At 47.8% G+C, this 27,575-nt stretch overlaps 1 protein-coding gene across 1 annotated transcript in view; it reads left to right on the top strand.

The window, feature by feature from the left end:
- Window positions 1-27,575, top strand: part of PLEKHH2 (pleckstrin homology, MyTH4 and FERM domain containing H2) — a 1,974,292-nt gene that overhangs the window by 860,395 nt on the left and 1,086,322 nt on the right. The window lies entirely within an intron of this gene.

Here is a 27,575-nt window from a genome sequence, read left to right as displayed (position 1 = left end):
GAATTCCCCATGTATTTGTATTAATGTGCATGTCTGTTTTTTTTGTTGGTGGGTTTGACATTTTATGTTTCTACACACGTACAAACTAATATGTATCACTTGTAGACAACAGTAACACTAAAGTAACATATCCCATCCATAATTAACTACACTTCGATACATATGAAATTGCAGCATTCCGCCTAACATAAGCTAGCACCCTTCTTGCTTAGAGCATAGCTTCATAATTCATGTACTCCTCCCTGCCAGCAACAAACATAAGCACATACATGAGTTACTAATGGCCATATATAACTGCAGAGGCATACAACATGAAATGGACAAAAGCACAAGGCAAATAACATGTATCTTGCAGCAACGTGATTTTCCCATTAGAATAACTCCAGCCCTTCCTGTACTGTAATCAGGTAAAGGTTACTCCTGGAAATGCATAGAACGTAAGCAACTTGCCACAAACAGGAAATGAACAAGACCAAGCAGCCACAAACAACACATAAGCGTCTCTCTGCTTCTTATGCAAAAATGCCTGCCTCTGCCCCCAACATTATCCTGTTTAGTTCCCTAGGATTACGCCTTCCATGGTTTGCCCAGCATGTGTTCATGAGGGTCCCTTCAGTAAGAGAGCATACACGTGCGGGTCTCCATGAACTGAACGTGTGACTGCTCTCAATTCAGGTGCCGAGAATAAGAATCAGTGAGTTACATCCTGTGCTAATTGCACTCAGACAACAACTGTATGCACCCAAATACACACACTCATTGTGGCACTTAGCTGATGCCTGGGGGGGACTCGCCGGCACCTCCCCAGGCCGGCGTTATCCAGTGTTTCACGGACTAACCACTGTGACTCTGCTCCGTGCCCAAATGAGGGACAGAGGCTTTCCGGGAAGCATGTCACCTCATCGCCTGGCCGGGTCCTTTCCATAGCTTCCATGAACGCCTGCACACCTGCTCTCCTCCGGCCCGTGCCTGACACTCCACGCCAACAATCGCCAACAGGCAGCACGGGCCGAGGAGCCACTTAAGTAGCGCTTATGAGCCTGTGCACGTGCCGGCCCAACTGTCAACACAAAGGCTCATAGGAAATGTCATTTTTTTGCCCGTTTTCACACAGGAAAGCTTTTCTGAACCATCTTGCAACACCCTTTTCCTTACAGGGTGCCAAATGTAGGGTATTTGTGGGATAGAGGGACCCCTCACTACAAGTTGTATTCAAAAGGGCAAGAAACCTAAAAATAAGGTTAACAACAATGGTTCAACAAAGTTTTTGAGGCGAGTAACCATCCGGGCCCATTGATTGATAAAGAAGTAGCCAGCAAGGTTGAGACCAACGGTACAACTAACCCACAGACGGGAAAGAGAAAAGAAAAAAAAGAACAATATTATATCATGTCTTACTGTGAAAGGTGCCATCACACACTTCCTTAAACCTATAATAGAAGCATACCTTGAGGAATTGCATTTGAGTATTTTGACTGTGCATCAAGAGGACTCTGTCTCCTTTTCTCATAATTCAAGTAAATGGTTGGATATTGAAGGGGGCATGGTAGTCCTCTATAATGTGTAGGAGGACAATCTACTGGGTACATCGAACCATTATAGGGGCTCAGTGGGGCCCCCAAGTGTGAAATGTGATGATAAATTGAACGATTAAGAAAACCTGACACAGAGGTTATCGAGGGTCTTGGTTTCCCCAAGGGACGGAAAATCATAGCCAAAATATATTGAAGACATATTAATTAAAATGAGAGATGGGACTGTGAAAAACCTCAGGGCGTCCTCACATTTTCTCTCTCTGGGTCCTCTGCTCAGGTGGCCAGGAAAGGGCCTTCGGGCTTGGATCCCAACCCTGGGGCGTACAAGCGAGGGAGGATGATCTGGGCAGGGAGTCCTTGGAGAATGGAAACAGGATGCCTGAGTGTAAAACACGGTATCCCCCCTTCCCAATTATCCATCTCCCTACTTTCCCACAGCCGTTATGTGGTATTTTCAGTCTTATCCCGTTTTCCCCTCCCCATTTCCAACATGTACCGGGATGAGGAAGAGGCAACTGAGAGTTGGAAGGATTACCTATCGGAAAAGTACTGTGAGGAGGAAGATGAATGGAGAGGCCTACTACACCACAAGGCTGTCCCTTTAATGAGGTCAGGCAGAGTCAGGCATTTGTCAGTAATTATCTACACCTGCAACACCACTCCAGTCCTGGCCAAGAGAAAAAGAAAACCAAGGATCAGGCAAGTCATGATAATTGACCTAATGAGAGTCAGGCAAGGGAAGCCAAGGACTCACAACTGAAACCCCTTGACAGGGCTCAGGTGTATAAAAGGTGGGGCACTCAGCAGTGCAGGCAGCAGCAGTTGGCAGAGCAGAAGTGAGTCTGCATGGCTGAGCCCAGAAGGGGATCCCTTCTTGTTCCCAGACCAATTTTTGCCAGAAAAGCAGAGCAAGTTGTGGTGGCTGGATGTACCTTCGGTTCTGAAGAGCAGGAGGCTGCAGCTGGAGCACCTCAAAGGATCCGGAGGAGAACGGGACGCTGAGACGCTGACCCGGTGTGTCAGAGGGGTTGCAGCGTGGCGAGGGAGCCGAATCGGGCATTGCTGTATCCTGTTGGCCGTGTCCATGGCAGTGCTTGTTCCTGTGCGAGGTGTCCAGGTGTCTGAGGGGCAGGTGGTGAGACGTTGACCACGACGCTAAAGTCGAAAGAGTCTGCCCACCAGCGCTGCGCTACCCGGTGAGTTTCAATGGAAGGGAGAAACTCGGTAGCGTGTGGGAGGCTGGAGCGGTAGTGTTAGAAGAGAAAAGTGCAAGCTGCTTGACAGTGACAGAGCGAGAAAGAATTGGAAACAAATGTGCGCGAGCGGCGCGAAATAATAGAAAAAGGAAACAGTGTGACAGGTAAAGAAAAGGAAGAAACAAGAGGGTGCGAGCGACCCGGAAAGAAAGTCAAGATAAAGTTATAAAGGTGCGAGCGGCACGAAACGAAAATGGAAAAGAAAGAAAAGCAGGCAAGCTGCATTAGGAGAGAAAGACGGTAGAAGTGTGCAAGTGGCACAGAAAGGCAGAAGGTGCCAAAGGAAAGTGGGCAAGTGGCATGGAAAGGCAGAATGTGCCAAAGGAAAGTGATCAAGAAGCAAGGAAAGGCAGAAGGTGCCAGAAGAAAGCAAGATACAGAGGCTAAGAAAACAGGGCTATGTATATATTTTCACAAGATGAACCTTTAACTCTTAACTGTTTGTTTTAGGTTTGTTCCATGAAGTTCCAAACTTGTGAGCCATAGTGTTTCGTGACATTGAATGTTTTTCTCAATGTCACTGGGACTAGTAAGATCGTTGTTTTAGTTCTTCTCTGTTCCCCTCCCTTGCCTTGTGGCGCTCTGAAACACTTGTGTATTGAGCGCGATAGAAATAAAATATCAAATATCAAATGTGTTGAATTCATTGATCATGTGAATAATTTAGCGATACTTCAAGAGTGGTTTATAAGGTGATCATGAGGGAAGCAGGTCCACTAAGTAAATGGGCTTTGACTTAGTCCCGTATACTGGTAAGGAGCAACTAATATCAAATCAAAATGATTCACACTACACTCAGTCTGATCTGAAAGGATAGAAACTTACAGTTGCAAGTTCGGATGTAGTTCCAAAGGAAGTGGCCAAGATACAAGTCGCCAGGGTGGCCACCAAGTTGCCAGGGTGGCCAGCACGGATAATCCGGACTTGTCATTACTGGCGGGAGCATTGGCACAACCACAGGACAGAAAGCTAAAGCTAATCAAGCCCCAGTTCTGCCTTTAGTCATAAAGAACTGGACATTGTTTCATGGAACACAAGGGGTCATTTTCACTTGAAAACAAGTGAAGAATTGGGTTTATTATTACGTGAAAGTGATAGCCTACTGTTCCAGGAAACATGGTTGGTGGATAAACCTGCGATTGATGGCTTTCACACTGGTTTCCAGGCAGCGACAAAATCAGGCAAGGGGCGTCCATCGGGGGTGTCAGTCAAAAATGGATGTGGTTTATACATCAGCACACAACAGGATATCACTAGAGAGGCATTAGCCATAGTATTTTTAAGAATACAAGGTGAATCAGACCTTAAGGTTTTGATGATAAATGTTTATTGGCATGAAGGGGTAGCCCCTCTAAGAGTTTTCTTGAAGATACTTTGTAATTTTATATAGCAATGGTTGAGTATATGTCCAAATGGTCACGTCCTCCTAGCGGGAGACCTAAATTCTTTATGTACTGATGTTGACTCTGTAGATTACTCAGTTACGATGAATAGGGATGGTTATAAAAGTATTTGAGGTGCTTCCTGGACAAATAGTATTGATTGATTGATAGGTTATTTATGATGTGCCTATACGCAAGTGTTTCAAGGCACAACTAGGCAGGGAGGGGGAAAACAGGGGAGAACAAGACCAACGGTCTTACTAGGTGTAGAATCATTTAGATCGTGCAAGTGCACAGACAGGAAGTGCAGGGGAGGGGAAGGGGGAGAGTGCACCCAGTGGAACAGTGCCCTGTGGTAAGTGCAGGAAGGCAGGGCCTCCAAGGGGAACATGCCTAGAAGTGCAAGGAAGGCCAGGTGGCAGTGCAGGAGGGACCAAAGGCAAGTGCTAGAGACTGGGCAGGGGGGCTAGGTGTCCTGAGTCAGAGGAGCACCAGGCAGCCAGTCAACGGAACAGGAGGAGGAAGGGAGGGGATAATAGGGGGAAGGCAGAGAGAAAAGGAAGTTGGGGAAAGGTTATCAGGGGAGAGGCAGATAAGGACGAGGAGAAAAGGAAGGTGTCGAGGAGCTTCGGGAACTTAAGGAGGTCCGGCTCAAGGTGGATAGTGGCAGGGAATCCATTCCAGAAGAAAGAGATCTACCACCCAGTTTCTGATTGGAGAAGCAACTCACTTGTAGATAAATGTAGGTAGACAAGTAGGGGGCTCTGGAAGGAAGGTACTTAGGAAGAAAGCGTTGGAGATAGTGTGGGCCTCAGCCCCAGTAGGCGTTGTGGACAATGCAGAGGGTCTTCAACTTGATCCTTGCAGCCACCGGGAGCCAGTGTAAGGATTTCAGAGCTGGAGCGATGCGGACCCCTGGGCTTGTGGCCAAGGATAAGTCTTGCAGTCCTGTTTTGGATGAGTTGCAGAGGGCGGAGGGTAGAGTTAGGTAGGTTAGCGAAAGAGGCTGTTTCAATAGTCAAGACTTGGAAGAAACAGGGCTCTGGAGACGGTGAGCTTTGGGGGGAAGATGAGAAAAGGTACAATATCTTTGTGGAGGTGAAGTTGGAAATGGGACTTTTTAGAGACATCCGTGATGTGTGGAGAGAAGGAGAGAGTGGAGTTGAAGATGACCCCAAGGCTTTTTGCTTCGGCCAGAGTGAAAGGGGAAAAGCGGGAGCAGGGGTCCCAATGAGAAGGATCTCTGTTGTATTGGCATTAAGGCAGAGATCATTAGAGGTGCACCTTGCATGAATAGCGGAAAGACAGTCAGGGATGAGCGAGGAGGCCGAGGGTAGCCTGAAAGAGAGCTGCTTATCATCCTGGTCAGTCCCGCAGACCACCCTGCTTACCCCGTCCACCTAGCAGACTCTCAAACTTAGGTGCGTTCTTTCCCCTGTCTTTTGAATTTGCATCGTATCAGTATTTAAAATTACTCTGTCTCAATATTTAAAACTGCTTTGCGAAACCTAGGCCTTTCTCCCTCTATTCAAGATTCTCAAACTTTTTTTATCCTGTCTTTTGAATTTGCATTGTGATTGTTCCTACACTCTGAGTATCGTCATCTTGCCTAATTGCTCAACTGCCTCACCTCTCGCTGTCTCGTCTGCTTGCACCCTGCTGTTACGCTCACCTGGTATACACGGGGATGACACCCAGCCCTGGTTGGATGATTTGCACTCTCGAACCCTCTCCCGGTCCCTTTGTAAGTCCTCTGGTTAAAGATGGGTCTACAATATAGGAGAGCTGGATTCAATACCACCTTTTTCCACCTCCCTTGGCCTCAACTCCTTCCTCCCCCTTGGGCCCTCTCCTCACCTTAATATTGTAGAAGGTGGATTCTCCCTCCTGCTCCTCGTAGCAGGGGCGCATAGATGTGGGGGGCGAGCAGCGACCAAGTTACTTCACTGGTGCAAGCCCCCCCATGGGAATCCAGGCCTGCTGCGACTCCGTAGGTTTGCTGCTTTACAGTCTTTATATGCAGTCGTTATGTTCCTATTAGTTCGAATAATAATGTCTTGCTTCTTTCCTTTTAGGTATGGAAAGGTATTTTGGAGTTGTCGTGCCGTTTGAAGATGAGCATGGGCTGGTAGGCGAAAGCGCGGTGTGCGCGATGCTGTCCGGTGAGTAATGCGCGATGCGCGGCGCTGTTTCGCCTTTTATATTGCTAACCTGTGTCTTTTCTCTCCTTGCAGGTTGCGATGTTCCTCGCCGAGTGCCGTAATGTTCCAGCAATGATACTGACCAGGAGATGACTACCCAGGTAAGAATTATGTGGCTTTCTTCATTCGGAAAGAAACGTGAGTAAACGCTTACTAATGCTGCCTTTCTTTATCCTCTTTCCAGGTTATGGTATTCCAGGATGCATGCGGTACCGGATGATGGAGTTCGTACCTTCAGGTGAGTGGCGATGGATTGAAGACAGGATACTTTTCCAGGTAAGTTTCATAGTGTTCTTTCTCTCTCTGCAGGTCCTTGGTTTTAGGTAAACTGGCATCAAAGAACTGGACACGGTGAGCGTTACGCTGCCCACAGCAGATTAACGCAGAGCATGTTCTGCTGTTTGGGTGTGGTTTAAATCGTCTTAGGTAAAGTAGTCCAGGTAAAGTAGTCTCAGGCCGGCCACACCCTAAAGACTAGACTGCATAGCTCAGTTCCTTGTAACTGAGCTATGTGTGTGCCTCCATGTTGGCTGAACCCCCCCAAGTTAAATAGTCCCAAGTAAATAGTCCCATTCTAATGTTGGTCTTCATGATGGTTATGAGCCTCCAAGAGAGTCTTGGATGAGGTTTTAAGGCCTTTGACCTGGCCCTAACTGGAAGGCTGACTTGCCAGTGAGGGCCAGGGGCAAGGATCAGGTCATGACACCTGTTCCTCCAAAACCATCAAGGACCACATTGACTCCCTAGCTCCTGCCCTGGCCGACTTCTGCAACCACTCCTTCGCCACTTGTGTCTTCCCATCACCCCTGAAGCACTCCCTTGTGCACCCTCTTCTTAAGAATCCCTCTGTCGACCCCTCCTGTGCGGCTAACTATCGCCCAATCTCCATGTCAGAAAACGCTCCAGGTCTTGTATCACCCCTGCGGTTCTCGTGTCTCATCCTCACCAAAAGCTTCTGTCCCGTTATACCACCATGCAGAAGGCGGGCTTGCGGTATCCACGCTCTACGCACGGAACACATTTGCGTCGGGAACGCAGTTCCCGACGCCTCACGTGGAAGTTGCCATGGAGACTACGTCAGTGGACGCAGCATCTTCCACGTGATAGAAAACGTGTTGGGTCACGTGACCATCTTGGTGCCGGTACTTCAAGTACTTAATGATCTGGCGCCCACTTCTCGCTGCTTCTGATCCAATAGTGACAGTGGTTTTTCTTGCTCGGATTTTGTGGTTTTGTTTGATCTCGGATTACGTTTACTGGATTGCTCTTGGATTACCCTTACCTGTTCTTGTATCTTGACCTCGGATTGTTTATGGATTATTCTTGCCTAGTGATTTGGTTTTGTCGAATTCGGACCTCGAAGCTTGGGAGACCTCTTACCTTCTTTCTTTCCTTCCTTCCTTTTCCCCCTCCAATCCCTTCCCTGTCCTTCCCCAGGGTGCTGTAGGCGTCCTCGTGCCGGCGGGTATAGGCTTGGTGCTGGACTAGAGACTTCCTGAGCACCTTTTAGGCGTCCTCGTGCCGGCGGGAATAGCTGGTTGCTGGACTAGTGACTTTCTTACACCTTGGATTGTTTTGGTCCACCGAACAGAGGGCAGATACCATCACACTGTTCCTACAGGAAAGAAGAAGAACTTTGCCAGGGACGTTCACTTCCAGGGAAACCAGGGTAAGAAACCTACCTTTCCTTACCATTTTTTCTTTCACTCATTCTCTGGTACTGATTGTCTTTTTTCTTCTTCTGGTCTCCAGAGTACACCAGTATAGAGGACATTCTTGCATGAAACACTTCTGGTTAAACCGTTTTCTGCAGGTTAGTCTGTTGAGATTTTGTTACGTGTTCTCTTGAAAGGGGTGTATTTGATTGTAATCAGTATAATATTCTGCAGTCGTTGGACGGAACCTGGAACCATCATCTACCGGGAAGTTGCGGGCCGCTCAGCTCTACGATCCCAACGACTCTACACCATCTTCCGATCAATTGGATTCTCAGACTGTCCTTTCGTACTCCTGAGAATCACATTGGTAGGAAGAAATACATTCTTCACGACGGGTCAACGCGGAACCAGGCTCCCGGATTTCTGACAGAATCAGAAGCCTTATTATGGATGCCGCGAATGACCCGTTGGCCGTTTTGGTTCAGTTAGTGGCCGACCTACGTGCCGATATGACGGCCACCCAGGCTGACACCCACCGGCGCATTGATGAAATGCAAGCTGGTATCAGGGAAGTGGTTACAGGAATACCATCTTTGGCCTCCGCTTCCGCTTCAGGTCAGGCAGGGCCTTCGGTCAGACCTGATTCTACGCATGTGTACATGGCCGCTCAGTTCCCGCTTGCTCCCCCAGAAAGGTTTACTGGGGATCCAAAATCCTTTCGGACATTCATTAACCAGTGCAGACTGCATTTCTTGTGTCGGCCTACCTCGTTTCCTGATGCGACTACAAAAGCAGCCTTTGTCTTATCTAACCTTGGAGGTATGGCCGCGGTTTGGGCGAATCCTTTGTTGGAACAAGGCAGTCCGCTGTTGTTCGACTGCGATGCATTGATCAGTGCTATGACGAGGGTGTTTGATACTCGCTACAAGACTCAAGCCACGGATCTGGAATTGCTGAATCTCCGTCAGGGGGACACTCCTTTATTATCGTATTTGGCTAAGTTCAATCAGTTGGTGGCTGAAACTGGTTGGCCGGAAGATAAGAAAGCCGCTCTGTTCTATAAAGGACTGTCGGATACGTTAAAGGATACCATAGCTACGGTTCCGGTGGTTCCTACGTCCTTTCCTGATTTTTTGGATCTAGTACTCCAGATTGATGCCCGACGTACCGAAAGAAAGGGGGAGAAGAGAATGATTACGGTCAATACCACTATATCCCCAATCCCTGTTTCTGGCGGTGACGAGCCTATGCAAATTGGGGCAGTAAGGGGCCCGTTAACGACAGAAGAACGAGAACATCGTAGACGGAACAATCTGTGCTTTTATTGTGGTTCCTCTACTCATCTGCTTAGTGCATGTCCAAAGAGACCCCGCAAGTCGGGAAACGCCAAGGCCCGGTCGTAGAAGGAACCCCTACGCCGAGCTCTTCCCTGCAGGGTTCCTCGTTGTCCACGCCTTTTTATATTGACGTCATGTTGAGTTACGATCAGGTCACTCCTTGGAGTTCTGCAGCTGTTCTTGACTCAGGGGCAACCGGTAACTACATAGATGCCCAATACGTTCGGAAATGGGGTATTCCCTTGTTGTCAAAAAGTGTTCCGGAGGTAGTCAATGCGGTTGACGGTTCAACCCTACTTTCGGGGCTTGTTACTGAACATACCATTCCGTTGTTGTTAACTATTGGCGCCGAGCATTCGGAAACCATCACATTTGACGTCATTATGGCACCGCAATACGAACTCATCCTGGGTTTACCGTGGCTCAAGCTTCATAACCCGTTCGTTAACTGGGAGACCGGGGTTATCGCTTTCAGTGCTCAGCAACGTCCTCGATCCTGCAGTTCCCTAGAGTCCATGTATGAAGTACCTGAAGCTCCTAGTCGGGCGTTGTTGAACTCTGTGGTTACAATCGGAGCTGTTGTTAACACCGTATTACCTGTCGAATACACAAGTTATAAGGACGTCTTTGACAAGGGGAAAGCAGAGATCCTGCCGCCTCATCGGCCCTACGATTGCCCCATTGTTCTCAAACCGGATGCCAAGACACCTTCGGGACGTATCTATTCCCTTACACAAAAGGAAGAAGTCGTCCTTAAAGAATATTTGGATAAAGCCCTCGAGTTAGGTTTCATTCGGCCTTCTCACTCTCCATTTGCTTCACCGCTATTTTTTGTACCCAAGAAGGAGGGGGACTTAAGACCTTGTATTGATTATCGGGAACTCAATGCAGGTACTATCCGTAATCAATACCCGATTCCGTTGATTTCTGTCTTGCTGGATCAGTTAGGGTCTTCAGAATTCTTCACCAAATTAGATCTAAGGGGTGCGTACAATTTGGTCCGGATACGTCGAGGGGATGAGTGGAAAACAGCCTTTAAGACACGATATGGCCTATTCGAGTATTTGGTGATGCCATTCGGGCTTTGCAATGCCCCGGCCACATTCCAGAATTTCATCAACGACGTTCTACGCGACATGATCGACAGATTCGTTATTGTCTATTTAGATGATATACTCATCTATTCTCCATCCATGGAAGATCATGTACGTCATGTTTCACAAGTCTTACAACGCTTGCGGGAGCATCATCTTTTTGTCAAGCTGGAAAAATGTGTATTCCATGCGAGTGAGGTCGAGTTCCTTGGATATGACATCACCAATAAAGGAGTGCAGATGAGTAGCAATAAGGTGAAAGCTGTCTTAAACTGGCCTGTACCAACTTCAAGGAAAGAGTTACAATCATTTCTGGGGTTTTCGAACTTTTACAGGCGGTTCATTAGACAATTCTCTTCGATTGCTGCACCCCTCACCGAATTGACCAGTAACAAGAAACCTTATTTATGGAACGATAACGCCCAAATAGCGTTTGAGTCTTTAAAAGCCGCGTTCACTACAGCCCCAGTGTTGCTACACCCAAATGTCAAACGTCCTTTCGTTGTCGAAGCTGATGCTTCGGATGTTGCGGTAGGGGCTGTCTTGTCCCAAACCTGCGCTGATACCAAGGAGTTGCATCCAGTCGCCTACCATTCGCGCAAATTAACGCCCTATGAGCGTAATTACACCGTTACTGAACGGGAATTGTTGGCCGTAAGGGACGCATTTATGATCTGGCGTCATCATCTCCTTGGGACGGAATTACCGGTCCAGGTTTTTACTGACCACAGAAACCTGTTGGCGTTGCAGTCCCTGACGTGCACCACTGCGAGACATGCCCGTTGGCATGAATTCTTTTCCATGTACAACTTTAATTTGACTTACCGCCCAGGTGTCTTGAATTCCAAGGCGGACGCGCTATCCAGAAGCCTGGGTAATGATGGTTCACGTCCACAGGATGGGTCTTTGTTATTACCTACACAAGTGGTCTGTAGTTGTGTTCTACAACCCACTTTGAAGTCAACGCTCCAGAACTGGGTTGATAAAGAGCCCACAGAACTGGCAGACTATAACATGGATATTCTGCATGGTCTTCCTTATGTCCAGGGTCGTGTTTTTATGCCTGATCAGGATACCCGGTGTACAGCTATTTCTTTGTGTCATGACGCTGCTATCGCAGCGCATCCTGGTTCCCAGAAAACTCTTGAACTCCTCAAACGCTGGTGTTGGTGGCCTTCCATGCAAAGAGACGTCTCGCAATATATCTTGACCTGCGCCATCTGTGCCCAGTGTAAGTCCCATTCAGCGAAACCTATGGGGTTATTACAACCATTACCAGTGCCAGCCAGACCTTGGGCGATGATTACCATGGACTTTGTGGTGGAGTTGCCTTTGATTGATGGTTTTGATACCATATGGGTGGTGGTTGACAGCTTTTCTAAAATGTCTCTCTTTGTGCCTTGCCAAGGTCTGCCATCAGCTGCTAAGCTGGCAGAGTTGTTCTTGCGACATGTTTTCAGGTTTTTTGGGTTGCCTGAGATTGTGGTTTCTGACAGGGGGTCCCAGTTCACGTCGCGTTTCTGGAGGCATCTAATGTTCTCTTTGGGGGTAGATGAACGGTGTTCTACAGCGTTCCATCCCCAGACGGATGGTCAAACAGAGCGGGTTAACGCTACCATGGAACAGTACCTCAGGTGTCTCATCCTTCAACATCAGGAATCCTGGCTAGCAGTTCTGCCTTTGGCGGAATTCGCGTACAATAATTCCAGCCATTCATCAACGGGAACATCGCCATTCTATGCCTTGTATGGGCAACACCCACGCACCCTTCCTCTTGATTGGAAGCTACCTGAGGATTGTCCGGCAGTTCAATCTTGTATCAAAGATCTGTCTCTGGTCCGTGATAGGGTGCTGGAACATCTGAATCAAGCACAAGAACAGGCGAAGAAGTACGCGGATCGGAATCGCCGTCCTGCACCCGTCTACATTCCAGGTACACGGGTATGGTTGTCCACTAAGAATCTACGCATTCCAGGTCGACGATGCTTGTTGCCACGTTTTGTAGGTCCTTATGTTATAAAGGACGTCTTGAGTCCATTGGTGGTCAAATTAGAACTTCCGCACTCTTGGAAGATACATCCGGTTTTCCATGTGTCCATGGTTAAGCCTTGTGTAGACAGTACCAGGATACCGGCTTCTCCGTCTCCGATATTGGTTCAAGGGGTGGAGGAGTATGAGGTCAATTCCATTCTTGATACCAAGGTTTCTCGTGGTACCAGGTATTTCTTAGTGGACTGGAAGGGTTACGGTCCGGAAGATCGGACATGGGAACCGGAGCAGAATGTGCATGCCCCGTTGTTGGTTTCCCAATTTTTGGCCTCTCGGGGGCATGGGGGTCCTTTGGGGGAGGATACTGTCAGAAAACGCTCCAGGTCTTGTATCACCCCTGCGGTTCTCGTGTCTCATCCTCACCAAAAGCTTCTGTCCCGTTATACCACCATGCAGAAGGCGGGCTTGCGGTATCCACGCTCTACGCACGGAACACATTTGCGTCGGGAACGCAGTTCCCGACGCCTCACGTGGAAGTTGCCATGGAGACTACGTCAGTGGACGCAGCATCTTCCACGTGATAGAAAACGTGTTGGGTCACGTGACCATCTTGGTGCCGGTACTTCAAGTACTTAATGATCTGGCGCCCACTTCTCGCTGCTTCTGATCCAATAGTGACAGTGGTTTTTCTTGCTCGGATTTTGTGGTTTTGTTTGATCTCGGATTACGTTTACTGGATTGCTCTTGGATTACCCTTACCTGTTCTTGTATCTTGACCTCGGATTGTTTATGGATTATTCTTGCCTAGTGATTTGGTTTTGTCGAATTCGGACCTCGAAGCTTGGGAGACCTCTTACCTTCTTTCTTTCCTTCCTTCCTTTTCCCCCTCCAATCCCTTCCCTGTCCTTCCCCAGGGTGCTGTAGGCGTCCTCGTGCCGGCGGGTATAGGCTTGGTGCTGGACTAGAGACTTCCTGAGCACCTTTTAGGCGTCCTCGTGCCGGCGGGAATAGCTGGTTGCTGGACTAGTGACTTTCTTACACCTTGGATTGTTTTGGTCCACCGAACAGAGGGCAGATACCATCACACTGTTCCTACAGGAAAGAAGAAGAACTTTGCCAGGGACGTTCACTTCCAGGGAAACCAGGGTAAGAAACCTACCTTTCCTTACCATTTTTTCTTTCACTCATTCTCTGGTACTGATTGTCTTTTTTCTTCTTCTGGTCTCCAGAGTACACCAGTATAGAGGACATTCTTGCATGAAACACTTCTGGTTAAACCGTTTTCTGCAGGTTAGTCTGTTGAGATTTTGTTACGTGTTCTCTTGAAAGGGGTGTATTTGATTGTAATCAGTATAATATTCTGCAGTCGTTGGACGGAACCTGGAACCATCATCTACCGGGAAGTTGCGGGCCGCTCAGCTCTACGATCCCAACGACTCTACACCATCTTCCGATCAATTGGATTCTCAGACTGTCCTTTCGTACTCCTGAGAATCACATTGGTAGGAAGAAATACATTCTTCACGACGGGTCAACGCGGAACCAGGCTCCCGGATTTCTGACACTCCATCACTCCCTTCCTGGGCAAACTCCTAGAAAAACTGTCCATCTCCCAGCTTAATGTCCTCACGGAATCTGTTGGTTGTCTTCATGACCGTCAGTCTGGCTTCAGAGCTGCCAGAAGCATGGGAACTGCTCTCCTGAACATCCATGAAGGCCTGCTCTCCAACCTTGATTCAACACCACCTGTGTCCTCATATTGCTTGATCTCTCTTCTGCCTTTGACATGGTCAACCATGCCATCCTGCTCAAATGTCTCTGTGATAACCTGGGTATCACCAGTCAGGCCCTGGCTTGGCTGACTTGTTTCCTCTCCGACTGACCCTCCCAGGTCCAACTGGGGCCTTTCCTCTCTGCTATCTTTTTCTCTACCTGTGGTGTCCCCCAGGGGTCTAACCTCTCTCCCTGGCTGTTCAACTTGTACCTGGCACTTCTTGTCCACCGCATTGCTGCTCTCTGCCCCAACTTTCAGTGCTATGCGGATGACACTCAACTCATTTTCAGGCTACCTTCAGCCACCTCCTCTCTGTCTCTCATCTCTGACTGTCTGTCTGCTCTCCTGGAATGGTGTGCCACCAATGACTTATGCCTTAATGCCAGTAAGACTGAGATTCTCCTCATTGGCACTCCTGCTCCCTCCTTTCCTGTCGCTCTCTGGCTGGCCTCTCTTGGCCCTCTTCCTGCTCCAATTCCTCACATCTCTGACGTCTCTAAGAAGTCACACTACCAGCTGCACCTCCTCAGAGGTATTCTACCTTTTCTCTCCTTCCCCCAGAAGCTTACTGTCTCCAGAGCTCTGGTCCGCTCGAGGCTGGACTATTGCAACAGCCTCTTTCTAAATCTGCCTGCCTCTACTCTCCGCCCTCTGCAACTCATCCAGAACAGGACTGCAAGACTTGTCCTTGGCCTCAAGCCCAGGGATCGTATCTCTCCAGGACTGAAATCTCTGCACTGGCTCCCAGGGGCTGCGAGTATGAAGTTGAAAACCCTCTGCATTGTCTACAAAGACTTCTGGGGCCTGGGCCTCATTACCTTCAACTCTCGCTTCCTAAATATCTTCCTTCTCGAGCTCTTCGCTCATCCGCCTCCAACTCCCGCAGAGTCAGTCGCTTCTCCAAGCAATGAGTTGGTGGTAGATCTCTTTCTTCGGCTGGGGCCTCCCTCTGGAACAGCCTCCCTGCCCACTTGAAACTTAAGGAGAACCATCTCCGGTTCCGGAAGCACCTCAAAACCTTTCTCTTTGCTTCTGCCTTTTCTCCTCCTCTCCCCTGCTGACCTCCTGGCTGATTCCGAACCTGCACTGGTTACCTGGCCACCCTCAGTGCCTGGGCCCAGGTCCCTTCCCTTCCCTGCCAGACACACACGCCTGCACTGTCTGCCAAGCCAACCCCCACACTTGGGGACTGTTTCTGTATTCCTTCAGTCCCACCACCAGCACTTGCCTCCTGATGTCTGCACTCACCTTTGCACTTGCCACCTGCTGGCCGTTACCTTTACTTATTGTTGTTATTCTATTCCCATGTACTGAACTGTCCCTTCCCCATCCCCCCTGCACTTTTCCCCATTCCCCCTCCCTTGCACTTGTGCAATCTGAATGACACCTGGCCTAGTATAATCGCTGTCTGTCCTCCCTTTGTTCCCCCTCCCTTGCCTCGTCGCGCCTTGAAACACTTGTGTATAGGCGCGTTATAAATGCCTTATCATATCATATCTGCATAACATTTAAAGTTAGAGGAAAATTAGCGATCAGTCGGGCCAAGGGAGCCAGATAGACATTGAAGAACCAGGGCGAGAGGATCGATCCCTGGAGAACACCACATGTGATGGAGGAAAGGAAGGACACAAATTCAACCTGGGAAGGTCGGTCCAAGAAGAAAAAAGATAGCCATGCCATAGCCTGATCTGTGATGCCCAGGGTATCTCGGAGACGGGTGATCAGGATGTTGTGGTTCACTGTGTCAAAGGCAGAAGAAAGGTCAAGGAGGATGAGGACAAAGGGAGAGTTAGAGTCAAGGTTAGAGAGCAAGTCTTCACGGGTGTTCAGGAGAGCAGTTTCCATGCCTTTGGCTGCTCTGACGCCAGACTGATGGTCATGGAGACAACCAACAGATTCAGTGTGGAGGGTAAGTTGGGAGATAGCCAATTTCTCCCGGAGTTTGCCCAGGAAAGGAGTAATAAGAATTGGGCGATAGTTTATCAGGATGGAGGGGTCGGCAGAATGCTTTTTGAGTAGGGGTTGCACAAGTGAGTGCTTGAGAGGAGAGGGGAAAACTCCAGTGGTGAAGGAGTGGTTGCAGAGATCGACCAAGGCTGGAGCGAGAGAGTTAATCTTGTCCTTAATGGTTCTGGAGGGGTAGGGAGACACCTGTTTGGATGAGACTCTCATAGGCCAGACTTGTCTGCAAAACCTCATCAGGTGTTACAGGACAGAGGGAGGATAGGGGTAGGAAAGAAGGGGCGGCCAAGGAGGGCCTAAGAGAGGTAGAGGGAGGCAGGGAGGGGAGCAGATGAGAGTGAGGACCGGATGTCCTGAGTTTTTGTGGCGAAATGAGAGGCCAGGGCCAAGCGGAGGGCCTTGGTGAGTCTGGTAGAGGAACGTACTGCAGTAAGATTGGCCAGCTGCTTGCAGATTTTAAAGTTTGGCTGTGTTGTTACATGCCACAGAGATGTAGGCTTGAATGTAGACTCTTTTTTTTTAGAGAGGTTAGAGAGTCTATATTGCCTTTGAAGTAGGCGGCAGGCCAGAGGGTGCACCTGGAGCTCCTCATTTCCGCTCAGCTGCTCTGCACTTGCGTTTCAGGACGGCCAGGTTAGAGTCGTACCAAGAGTTGCACTTTTTGCCCGGATTCATGGCTCGTCATGACAGGGGCAAAGATGTCAAGAGTGTTACAGATGGAAAGGTGAAAGTTGGAAAGGGCTGTGGCAGGATGGGAGTCAGCCGCACAAGTAGGTGGAGGAGAGTAGGTGGAGGTAAAGGCTTCCATTGACACTCTTCATGGGTCGGATGACCGTGAAGGAGGGTGGCAGTGCTGGGTGGGCCATTGCCAGGGTAACAAGGAGCTTCAAAAGTGATCAGTCCAGGAGAGAGGAGTAGTGAGAGGGTTAGAGAGAGGGATGTCGGAGGTGATGAGAGCATCCAAGGTATGTCCGGCAGAGTGGGTCAGACCAGAGGGTAGAATGAAAAGATAGAGAGTGGCAAAAGTTGTGGAAAAGCACTGAGGAGTCAGGAGAGTCCAGGTGGATGTTGAGATCCCCAAAGAGGAGAAGCTGGGAGGTAGAGGAGAGGAGAGTAGTGTGGTCAGCCCATTCAGAGAGGAGGAGGGTGGCCTAGCCAAGTGGCTGGTAGAAGGTGACCAGAGTCAGAGAGGAGCCAGGAGAAACAGAGAACATGCAGACCCGGCCTTCAAAGGAAGAGTAGGCTTGAGTGGGAATGATGGAGACAGGAACCCCCTTAGGAAAGATCAGGGCAACTCCGCCTCTGGGCAGTTTGGCCTGGTCTCGGAAAGGATCTTGTAGCCCTCAGGGAGAAGTGTGTCAAAACCTGTGACAGAGATGGCCTTAAATCTTGTGTCAGTAAGTGCGAGAACATCTAGATCCATCAGTTTAAGGAGGTGGCAGATGTCAGGCAAGTGTTTGACAGCAGAACGACAGTTAGAGTAGCGGTGTGGAGCAGTTTGCCTTTTTTTGAAAGACTTCTGGGGAGGGGTAAAGAGAACAGGGGCCCCCACTGCAAGTGGCCGAGGAGCCTGGGAGGTAAAGAGAGGAGGAGGCAGAAGAGCCAAGAAAGATATGGATGGCAGAGTGTTGGGGAGAATTCTCTGTTTAGGCTGAATTTCCTAACCTAGTGAGTCCCCCAGCAGCTTTGCTGGATTTTTGGGGTTTATTTTGTTCTCCTGCCAAGAGTGAGACTCTTTCACCCTCACTCTTGGGCATGATTTGAGTGTGTTTCTTTGACTCTAGATGTGTTTAAATGGGCTATGGGGTCTTTTACTCCATAGGGCTTCATGTGTTTTTGTGATGTGTGTTACACAGCACCCTCAGTGCAGTAACACAGGGGTGTCATAGTGACCCCCCAATATAGACTCCATACCCTGGGACTTACTACTGTCTCCCAGGGCATGTAAAGTCACCATTGACTTTACTAGTCTCAAATTATGAACAGAACCAGTACAAACCATGATATTGTGGACGTACTGGCCGGGGCAATTCGATTGCCCCGGGGTCTGTTAGTCGAGGGGGCATGTCTCCGTCCCCCCTGATCGAGTTTTGGCTGGTGGCAGTGGATACTACTTTTTATATTCGACCGCGAATATAGCTCTATGGGATTTCCCATTGTTCGAGGCTACCAACTTTAATGATTTAATTCTCATAGCCTCGAACATACCGCTGGTTTATTTATTTAATATTAATTCTCCGGTTGGTATTTTTTGCCAGAACTCGGTTCTAAAATGGCGTTTGTGTTCGCTTCTGTGACTCCAACCCAAGTTAAGCCCTTTGTTCCACTTTTTGGCGGGCTTCTCCACAGAAGCCTCCAAAAGTGGTGCCACTCTGTCTGGGTACCACAGGGGGTGTGGGAGGGGGTTTAGGCACCCTGGACTGAGTTACCTTGGTAACTCAAGTCACACTCTTGTGTGATAGGCCCCAGCGGTGAGCCGGCCGGCTCACCACTTAGCATGTTTGATTGACAGCTAGGCTGAGTGAATGGGGGTATGCTGCATAAAAGCAGGGCTTTGGGGACTGGAACTTCAGAAGTCGCCACAGGACCTAAGAATCCGACGAGGGAGAAGCTGAGCCGGCTTGCTACGACGACACCACCGGTGGAGCCCTGCTGAACCGTCTCACCACTTTTCCCAACGACAGAGGAGATCTCCAGCCCGGAGAGTCTTCTTCCTTTGACTGGTGGGGATAACCAGTCTGCTTCCTTTTTTTCGCTTCCTGGAGCATCTCGTGGCCGCCTTGCCTGTGCCAAGCACCCCGGCAACCGGGATACCACGTTTTACCACTACCGCGAATCAAAGGGTAGTACCTTTAACCGGAAAACTTTGCTGCTGGTTTCTTCCCTGGCAGTGCAACGACCTTCATCTTTCCTCCACGTCGAGATCTTCTCTTCCTCTGGACGACGCCAAGACTTGCACCCGCTGCCAGGAACAACTACCCCGCTGGAGGATCCTTTCCACATAAGGTACCGTGTTCCGCCTGGCTTCCCTTGCAACCGACTGTACGGGGTAGATTTAGCCCCCGGCTTTCGAACCTGGGTTAGCCTGGGACACCCTGACTAAACTTTTCTGAGCCTAACTAAAACCTTTCTGAACTCCCTGCAAGACTTTTTAAGCCTGTTGTCACTGTGTGATCTTGGGTGCATTTGTGCCCTGCTCTCTCCAAGAGTGGGCCTGGCCTATGGACTTTGGCTCACAAGTAACTTTTGAATTTCCTGCCTTGCTTAAGAGTTCCTAAATATTAGTGTGGTGTAGTTTCTTACATTCTACCTTTTTCCCTCCCTTTTTCGTTAACTTATTGGAGTGCCATCTATAGTTAAGCGCTCACCTCTGTCTGGAAATAAGTGGTGTTAACTAAGACTCGTCTGATAAGGAATAAGGGATGTATATATAATAATAGTAACTGTGTTGGGAGTGATTTACAATAATAGTGCTGGAGTGTTTCAATCAGTGTGTTTTTAAATAAATAATTATATACCTTGATACCAAAGCTCTGGTCAGTGTTTGCTTGTGCTATTGTATCTGAGTGCCTATTGTGTATACTTTGCATACTGCCTAACTCTTCTTGAGCGAAGTCTGACTGCTCAGCCACAGCTACCAAGTGAATCTGTGTGGTGCAGACTGCTACCAAGTGGGTTTACTGCCAAACACCTGTAGCCTTAAATCTTTGTGCAGTGGTCCCAGAGGGAACTGTACAGGTTTCTGCCTAACACAGAGGGCTAGAAAGATGGCAGCCAAGGAAGGTGAGGTAGCCAGGAGAGAAGCATCAGGCAATGGAGCCAGAGGTGCAGAGGATGAGGGAGGCAAGGAAGCCAGGAGAGCCAAGGCTGGCAAGGGAGCCAGAATGGAGGAGGGAGGTGGTGGCAAGGGAGCCAGGGAGGATGATGGCAAGGAAGCCATGGTAGGGGGAAGAAGGTGACTGAGGGGCCAGTGCAGAGGTAGCTGGGGTGGCCGAAGGAAGGAAGTTGATGAGGCGAGGGAGGCGCCTGTCGAAAAGTAAAAGGTTGGGCTGAGGCCCTTGTACCAGCATGGTACCATTGAGATAGACATTAATGATGACTCTGGAGGAATGGAAGGAGGCTAAGAGGACCTCCCAGCGTGTGCCACCATTTTCAGATAAATTTATTTATTTAAATTTGTAGAGCGCACTACAGCCCGCAGGCATGCATCGAGGTGCTATATCAGAGCTAAGAAGGCTTGATTAAGGGTTACAAGGAAGCCGCCCAAGAGTGCTAGTTCTACAGTTCAGTTCAGAGAAAGTGTTTACAGAGTATCACAGAATACATGCAAGTGCATATTGTCATAGTATCCATGTTAAAGCAGTCAGACAAAGAGGTTAGTTTTGATGGCTTTGCAAAAAGCTTAGTGGGATTCAATGATCCTGATGTGAGGGAGTTCCAGAGTAGGGGGGCGACGACAGGGAAGCTGGAGCTGCCTGCCCGGACCTTACGGGTTCTAGGAACCGATAGGAGGTTAGAGTAAGGGGATCTGGAAGGTCTGAGGGTGGCGGGTTTGGTGACTCTGCATGACAAGTAAGGGGGGGCAAGGTCGTGGAGGCACTTGTGAGTCAAGGCCAGGGCTTTGAATGTGATCCTCTCCTTGACTGGGAGCCAGTGGACCTGTCTTCTAAGTACCGAGATGTGTTCAAAACGCGCAAGGCCGGTGACGGCTATGAGCGTGTTATTTTGAACGATTTGGAGTTTGCCGACATTCTTGTCTTAAGGTGTTAAGCAGAATCCTGTGCAGTTCCTTTTGGGAACACTGCAAAAAGATTAAGACTACAGGAGTAAGCAGTAAACCCAATTAGTAGCAGTCTCCACCACCCAGATTTACCTGGTAGCTGAGCAGTCAGACTTCTCTCAAAAAGAGTAGGGCAGTATACAGAGGATACACAATAGGGCTAAAAACACAGTAGAGCAAGCAAACACTGACCAGAGCTTGGTATCAAAAGTATATAATTATTTATTTAACAAACACTTAAGGAAATACACTAGCACTATAAATCAAAGCAAGTTCAAACACAATCCGAAAAGTATACACACCTCCCTTAAGAATTATTAGACAAGTCTAAGTCAAAACACCACTATTTGTAAAAACAGATGCGAGCGTGTAATTTAGATGGCACTCCAATAATTAAGTTAAAGGGAGAGAAAAAGGCAGGTCATGAAAATAAAACAGTTCCCAACACTTTTCTAAGACCAAAACAAGTTAGTGAAGGCAGAGTCTACTGTAGAGCCAAAGTTCATAGGCCAGGTCCACTTTAAATTGAGCAAGATGAAATGTGCCCAAGATCACACAGTTTAGAAATGCATTCAAGTCTTTGTAAAAATGTTCAAAAGAGGTTGGGTTGATTCAGAAGGTAATGTTAGAAGGTCTGGGGGCCAACCCAGTTGGAAAGTCAAGGATTTAAGGGTCACCTTTAGCAAACCGTAGAAAAGGAGGCCAGGTGGAACACAGTACCTTTAAAGTTGAGGAAGCTCCAGCTGTGGCAATTGTTCCTGGCAGCGGGTGCAGTTCATGGTTTCGACCAGGGGAAGAGAAGATCTTGTTGAGGAGGAAACTTGGAGTCGTTGCACTGCCCAGGGAAGAGACCAGCCGCGGAGTTCGTCGGTTAAAAGGTGCGTTCCTTTTATTCGCGGTCACAGTGGTGAAGCTTGGCTATCCGGCTGCCGGGGTGCTTGGCACGAGCGATTCGACCAAGAGACGTCCTGGAAGGCGAAATGGCAAACTGGTTGATCCCACCAGCTCAGAGGAAGAAGACTCTTTCAGCAGAAGATCTTCTCTTGTCGTCGGGAAAGTGGTGAGGTTGTTGCAGCAGGGCTCCACCGGTGGTGTCGTCATTGCAGATTGCTCAACTTCTCCCCTCTTCGGATTTCTTAGGTCCTGTGGCGACTTCTGAAGTTCCAGTCCCAAAAGCCCTGCTTTTATGCAGAAAAGCCCCCATTCAACAGCCTAGCTGTCACTCATACATACTAAGTGATGAGCCGGGCTGCTCACCACTAGGCCAATCAGAACAGAGTGCGACTTGAGTCGCTAAGGCAACGCAGTCCAGGGTGCCCATTCCCCCACCCACACATCATGTGGAACCCAGACAGAGTGGCACCAGTTGGAGGGCTTCTCTGGAGAAGCCCGCCAAAAAGTGGAACAAAGGGCCCGACCTTGGTTGGCGTTACAGAGACGGACACAAACCCCATTTTAGAAAAGAGTTCTGGCGAAAAGACCCAACCGGGGATTTTATATTAAATGAATAAACCGGCGGTATCTTTAACATTGCACCAAAAAGTGTGCGTTTAAAATCAATAGGAAAATCCCATAGGAAATATTCTGGTGGAATATTTTGCGTGGTAACCACTGCCACCAGCCAGAAACTCGACAAGGGGGGACTGGACAGTGCCCCCTTGGAAACAGACCCAGGGGCAATCGAATTAACCCCTTCCAGTACTTCCACAATATGATGGTTTGTACTGGTTCTGTTCACAATTTTGGACTAATAAAGTCAATGGTGACTTTACATTCCCTGGGAGACAGTAGTCAGTCCCAGGGTATGGAGTCTATGTTTGGGGGTCACTATGACACCCCTGTGTTACTGCACTGAGGGTGCTGTGTAACGCATACACTAAAACAGATGATACCCTATGGAGTAAAAGACCCAATAGCCCATAAGCACACAATAAGTCAAAGACATACCTCAAATCATGCCTAAGAGTGGGAGAAAAAGAGTCTCACTCTTGGCAGGAGAACAAAAAAAAAAAATCCAGCAAAGCTGCTGGGGCACTCACTAGGTTTGGGAAATTAGCCTTATAAGAGAATCCTCCCTAACAGAAGTGCTGATGAGTAGTGCAATACAGTAGTCAAGCCTGGAGCCAATTATGGCCCTGGCGATGGTGAGGCAGTTTTTCTGAGACAGGAAGGGTCTGACTATGTTGATGAGTTTAGAATGATAGGCAGATGAGGAGGCTATTGTCTTGACCTGCCTCTCCATAGTTAGGTCAGGTTTGAGCTAAAAACCTAGTGTTTTGATGGAAGGTGACACAGTGATGGGGATGTTGTCAATGGAGAAGGTGGAATATTTGTTATCCAGTTTGCTCCTCCATTAATGGGTAAGGAAGAGTATGGAGATAGCAGAGCAACCATATGAAGGGTCCATAGATCGGGTGAAGGAACGACAAAGAGTATGTCGGGGAGAGTATCTCTGGCAGAAGCACTGATACAGGTGTCAGTGATGGGGAGGCCTGGGTTGGAGACCAGTGTGTCCTTTTTAAGCTTCTTCCTACCAGACTTAGTCAGAGGAGAAGGATAGGAGATAGAGAAGCAATTAGAGAAGATGGCGGAAATGGAGAGCATCATAGTGGATGGGGATCGGCGTAGAAGAGATACTTCGCAAGGCTGAGCACCTGAGGTGCAAGGGGTGGGTACGATGGGAAGCGGAGGGGGAAGAGAGAACACAGGTATACACAAGAACAGGGTACAGGCTAAGAATAGTAGATTACAGTAGGGTAACAATTCTAGAACCGTTACAGTAGGGTAGCAGTAGGGCAACAATTCTAGAACACAGCACAGAGAATAACAGAAAAACACAGGCAACGAGTATCAACAGTGGGAAGAGCAGAAGGTTAAGGTAGGGAAACCACTTCTACAACAGAGTACAATGAACAACAGAAAAGCACAGGCAATGAGTACCAACAGTGGGAGCCGGCTCAGCGCACCCTAGGGGGGAGAGCTAGGAGCAAGAGTGGGGGGACCTAGAGAAGAGGAAAAAGGCCTATTGGGAAAAGCAAATCATGAGAACAGAGCCGTGGCCCAATACAAACTGTAGGGGAAAGTACTTGCAAGGATCCACAAGCATTCACCTAGAAGGAAAAGCAGGAGATGCGAGAGAAGTGCAAGAAAACAGTAGTGGGAGTGAAGAAACAGAATATGTCTACCGTGGATGCGTGGGACACAGTGCAAGGTAAGTACGCACGGGTAGAGCAGTTTATTAGGATACAGTAATGGCTGCGTCCCTCACCTTTCCTACCCTGCGGTTGCTGCTGGTCGACAGCTGTGCAGCATGCTCGCACTCTTCGATTCCGCGACCCGTTCTGACCCCTTTGTTGCCAAGCACCTGCTTCGCTCAACACTGCTGCCTTGTCCCGCGAGGGCTTTGCCGCAGAGGTTCCAATCCTCAGTTCTTAAAAGCTCCAAAGCGTGGAAGTTGTGTTGCGTGCTATGTGTCTCTGGGCAGCGTCTCCTCTGTCCCTGCATCACTGAACACCACGGCCTTGTCCTGGAAGGGCTTTGCCGCAGAGGGTCCAATTCTCGGTTCTTAAAGGCTCGGAAGCGTGGAACTTGTGTTGCGAGCTACGTGTTGTCAGCCAGCCTCTCCTGCGTACCTGCATAGCTCAGTGCTGCGGCCTTGGCCTGCAAGGGCTTTGCGGCAGAGGGTCCGATCCTCGTTCTTAAAGGCTCGGAATTGTGGAAGTTGTGTTGCATGCTACGTGTCGTCGGGCAGCATCCCCTCCGTGCCTGCGTAACTCAACATCCCGGCCTTGTTTTGTGAGGGTTTTCCATTCGAGCGAGGGCTTTCCATTATGAGATCAATTGGGCTGACCATGTTGAATGGAAATGTAATTGGTGACATTCCCAGATAAACATCATGGAAGAGGGGATGTTCCTTTGCCCTGTTGGATTATATATTTGTGGATGAATAGCTTTTCCAATTATGCTCAAATTTTAGGATGGTACCCAACACACTGAGTGACCATAGTATGTTAAAAGCAACGTTTAACTTGGTTATTGCAGAACCAGAATTAAATAGAACGCTGCAGGGCATTATAAATCCTGGTGCAAACCGCTTTTCTTGCAATATGAGAACCACAAACTTGGTAAATGGTTTTTAGGTGAAGTACTAATGAACTCCACATTCAGATCGAAATTGGAGACATTTAGTATGGTTGGGTTTCCACTTTTCCTGGAACCATCTTTGAATAGCCTGGTGAATAATAATTTGAGGGTTCAAGCTGGTAAAAAATACAAAAATAGACACGCTTTTGATGTCGAGATAAGGGATAAAAAGGTCCTTAGATCTGATTTGTAACATGAAAAGCGAAGTATATGACAAAGAAATCTTGTTTATCGGAATAAAAGTACTCAGTAGAGATGCTGAAGCTAAGCTGGAGATCTTGATAACTAAAAAATATGTGAATTTCCGGGCAGTGATAAACTCAATGAATGAGAGACAAGATATTATCCAAGCAATTCCCATATCTGAAAATATATACACTCACTTTTGCAAATTATATTAATAAAAAATGTGGAAGTAATGTCAGTTTGGGCTATAGACAGGAAAGAGTTTACCTGTGATACCCACTGATATGTTACTATAAGGGAACAAATGAGAGAAATCATTATTAAAGGAAGTAATTCTAGCGCACCTGGTCCTAACAGGTTGACGAAATAGAGTATTCAAATCGTCACGTGAGACTTGGGCCACCATTTTAACCCTGTATTTCAATGATCTCTTAAAATCAGGGGTATTTCTGAAATCATGGAAGACCTCTTACATAGTCCCGATCTTTAAAAAGGGGCTATGTTCTGAACCTACAACCTATCGTCCATTGTGGTGATGGACGTGGATAGTAAGATTTTTGCAGTAACCATCTTGTGCCATCTGACTACGTGGGTGGAAAGTATAGGTCGACTGACCATTTTTCAGACAGGCTTTCAGAAATGTATGGGAACGTCTCACAATGGTTTTGTTTTGAAGTGCCTATTTGAAATGACACAGGGAAAAAAATATAAATGCATGAATATAGCTTCGATTGATTTGTCAATGGCCTTTTGACATTGTGTTGTGGAAAGAGACAGGTAAGAACGTTTCTGGGCTGAGACAGGGGTGTATCTTGGCCTCCTGTCTTTTTAATCTATATGTGTCCGACTTGGAGGAATATTTAGTTAAATCTTCTTTTATCGACCTAAGCTAGCAGATACACGATAAATATATCAGGCTTATGCGGATGACTTCTTATTAATAGATGGTACAGACGTGGGTCTGCAAAGATAGTTGCATTCCTTTTTGGAATTCGCTGAAGAAAATGGCCTGCAGATGAATCCAGGTAAATCAAATACTTTGCACTTTCAAGCGGCCCAGCCTGTGGGGAACCAGAGGATGACATTTACACTCAAGGGAAATATTTTGGAGAGAGCTGATAAATTGACCTATTTGGGATTCCCCATCTAGGCCAGTCCCACTGAAAAAGCAGCTAAAGAATTTGGAATACAAAAATCTGTCCCCTTAGCCAGCCAAATGTCTAGGCTGAATGCCAAGTACTGTTATTTCTCCATGCGTCCTCTAATTAACTTCTATGAGGGTAAAGTATTAGCTAAGGTTATATATGGGATGGATGTCATGTAGGTGGACTCGTTACTAGAAAAAATTGCAAACAGCAAATTCCCTTTATGAGACGATTTTGGATGCATTTGAAGGTGGTCATCATCCATGGACAAATTATTTTGTTGGAATGTGTGAACCATGGTTATTAGAGATGGGCTGTAATTTAAAATATTTATTCGAAAATTGGACTAGGTTCAAAACTACATTATATGAGCAAGATTGGATTGTAACCCTAGAGAGTATGCATAGGTACCCGTCGCTGAAACATTTGAATACGGAGCACAAGCTGGGTACGATTGCCTTGCACTCTTTATCTTTCCGGACACTGTCTCACATTACCATTTCATGCCTTTTAGGCATTGTTAAAACAAGGTCTACTGTTTTGCGTTGATTTTACCTGAGAATGCGTATTGTAGGGTTTGTAAGGATTCTAACTTTGTCGAAACATTGAGACATGTCATTATTGAATGTCCGGCATTGATGCCCCAATGCATGACTCATTTAAAAAATGTTTTGGGCGAGCAGATCAATAGTAAACGAGAGCCAGTATGAAATCGAATTTTAGTGGGTTATCCAACATCAGTGGCAATAGCTGTTGTGGGCATGTTGAGGCATCAAATTGTACTTTTGTATTGTATGAAATCACTTATCTATATCTATTGGATACGATTTTAGTATAAATAAATTTTAGTCCGTATGATATGATGTATGAACTATTATTATTATGTATTTTTATTTGTTTTTATTAAAGTTTTTTCAAAGAGATCATAAACATTACAGGAACATTTTCGGCAGCACAATATACATTGCAACTTTCTAGTTCAATTCCCCCCTCCCGCAACTTCTGTTTAAAAAGTTCACAGTAATATTCCCCTCCCCGCGCCATCCCCACCACCCCCTGGAACGATATTTCCTCTGGTCTCTTTGCGTTATGTAGAGTTCTCCTGTTTGTGGTCTGTGCACAGTCTTTTCCCT

The sequence above is a fragment of the Ambystoma mexicanum genome, chromosome 4q (genome assembly GCF_040938575.1).
Source record: "Ambystoma mexicanum isolate Mex_15411 chromosome 4q, UKY_AmexF1_1, whole genome shotgun sequence".
Taxonomy (NCBI): Eukaryota; Metazoa; Chordata; class Amphibia; order Caudata; family Ambystomatidae; genus Ambystoma; species Ambystoma mexicanum.
This window is presented reverse-complemented; position numbering and strand designations above follow the sequence as displayed.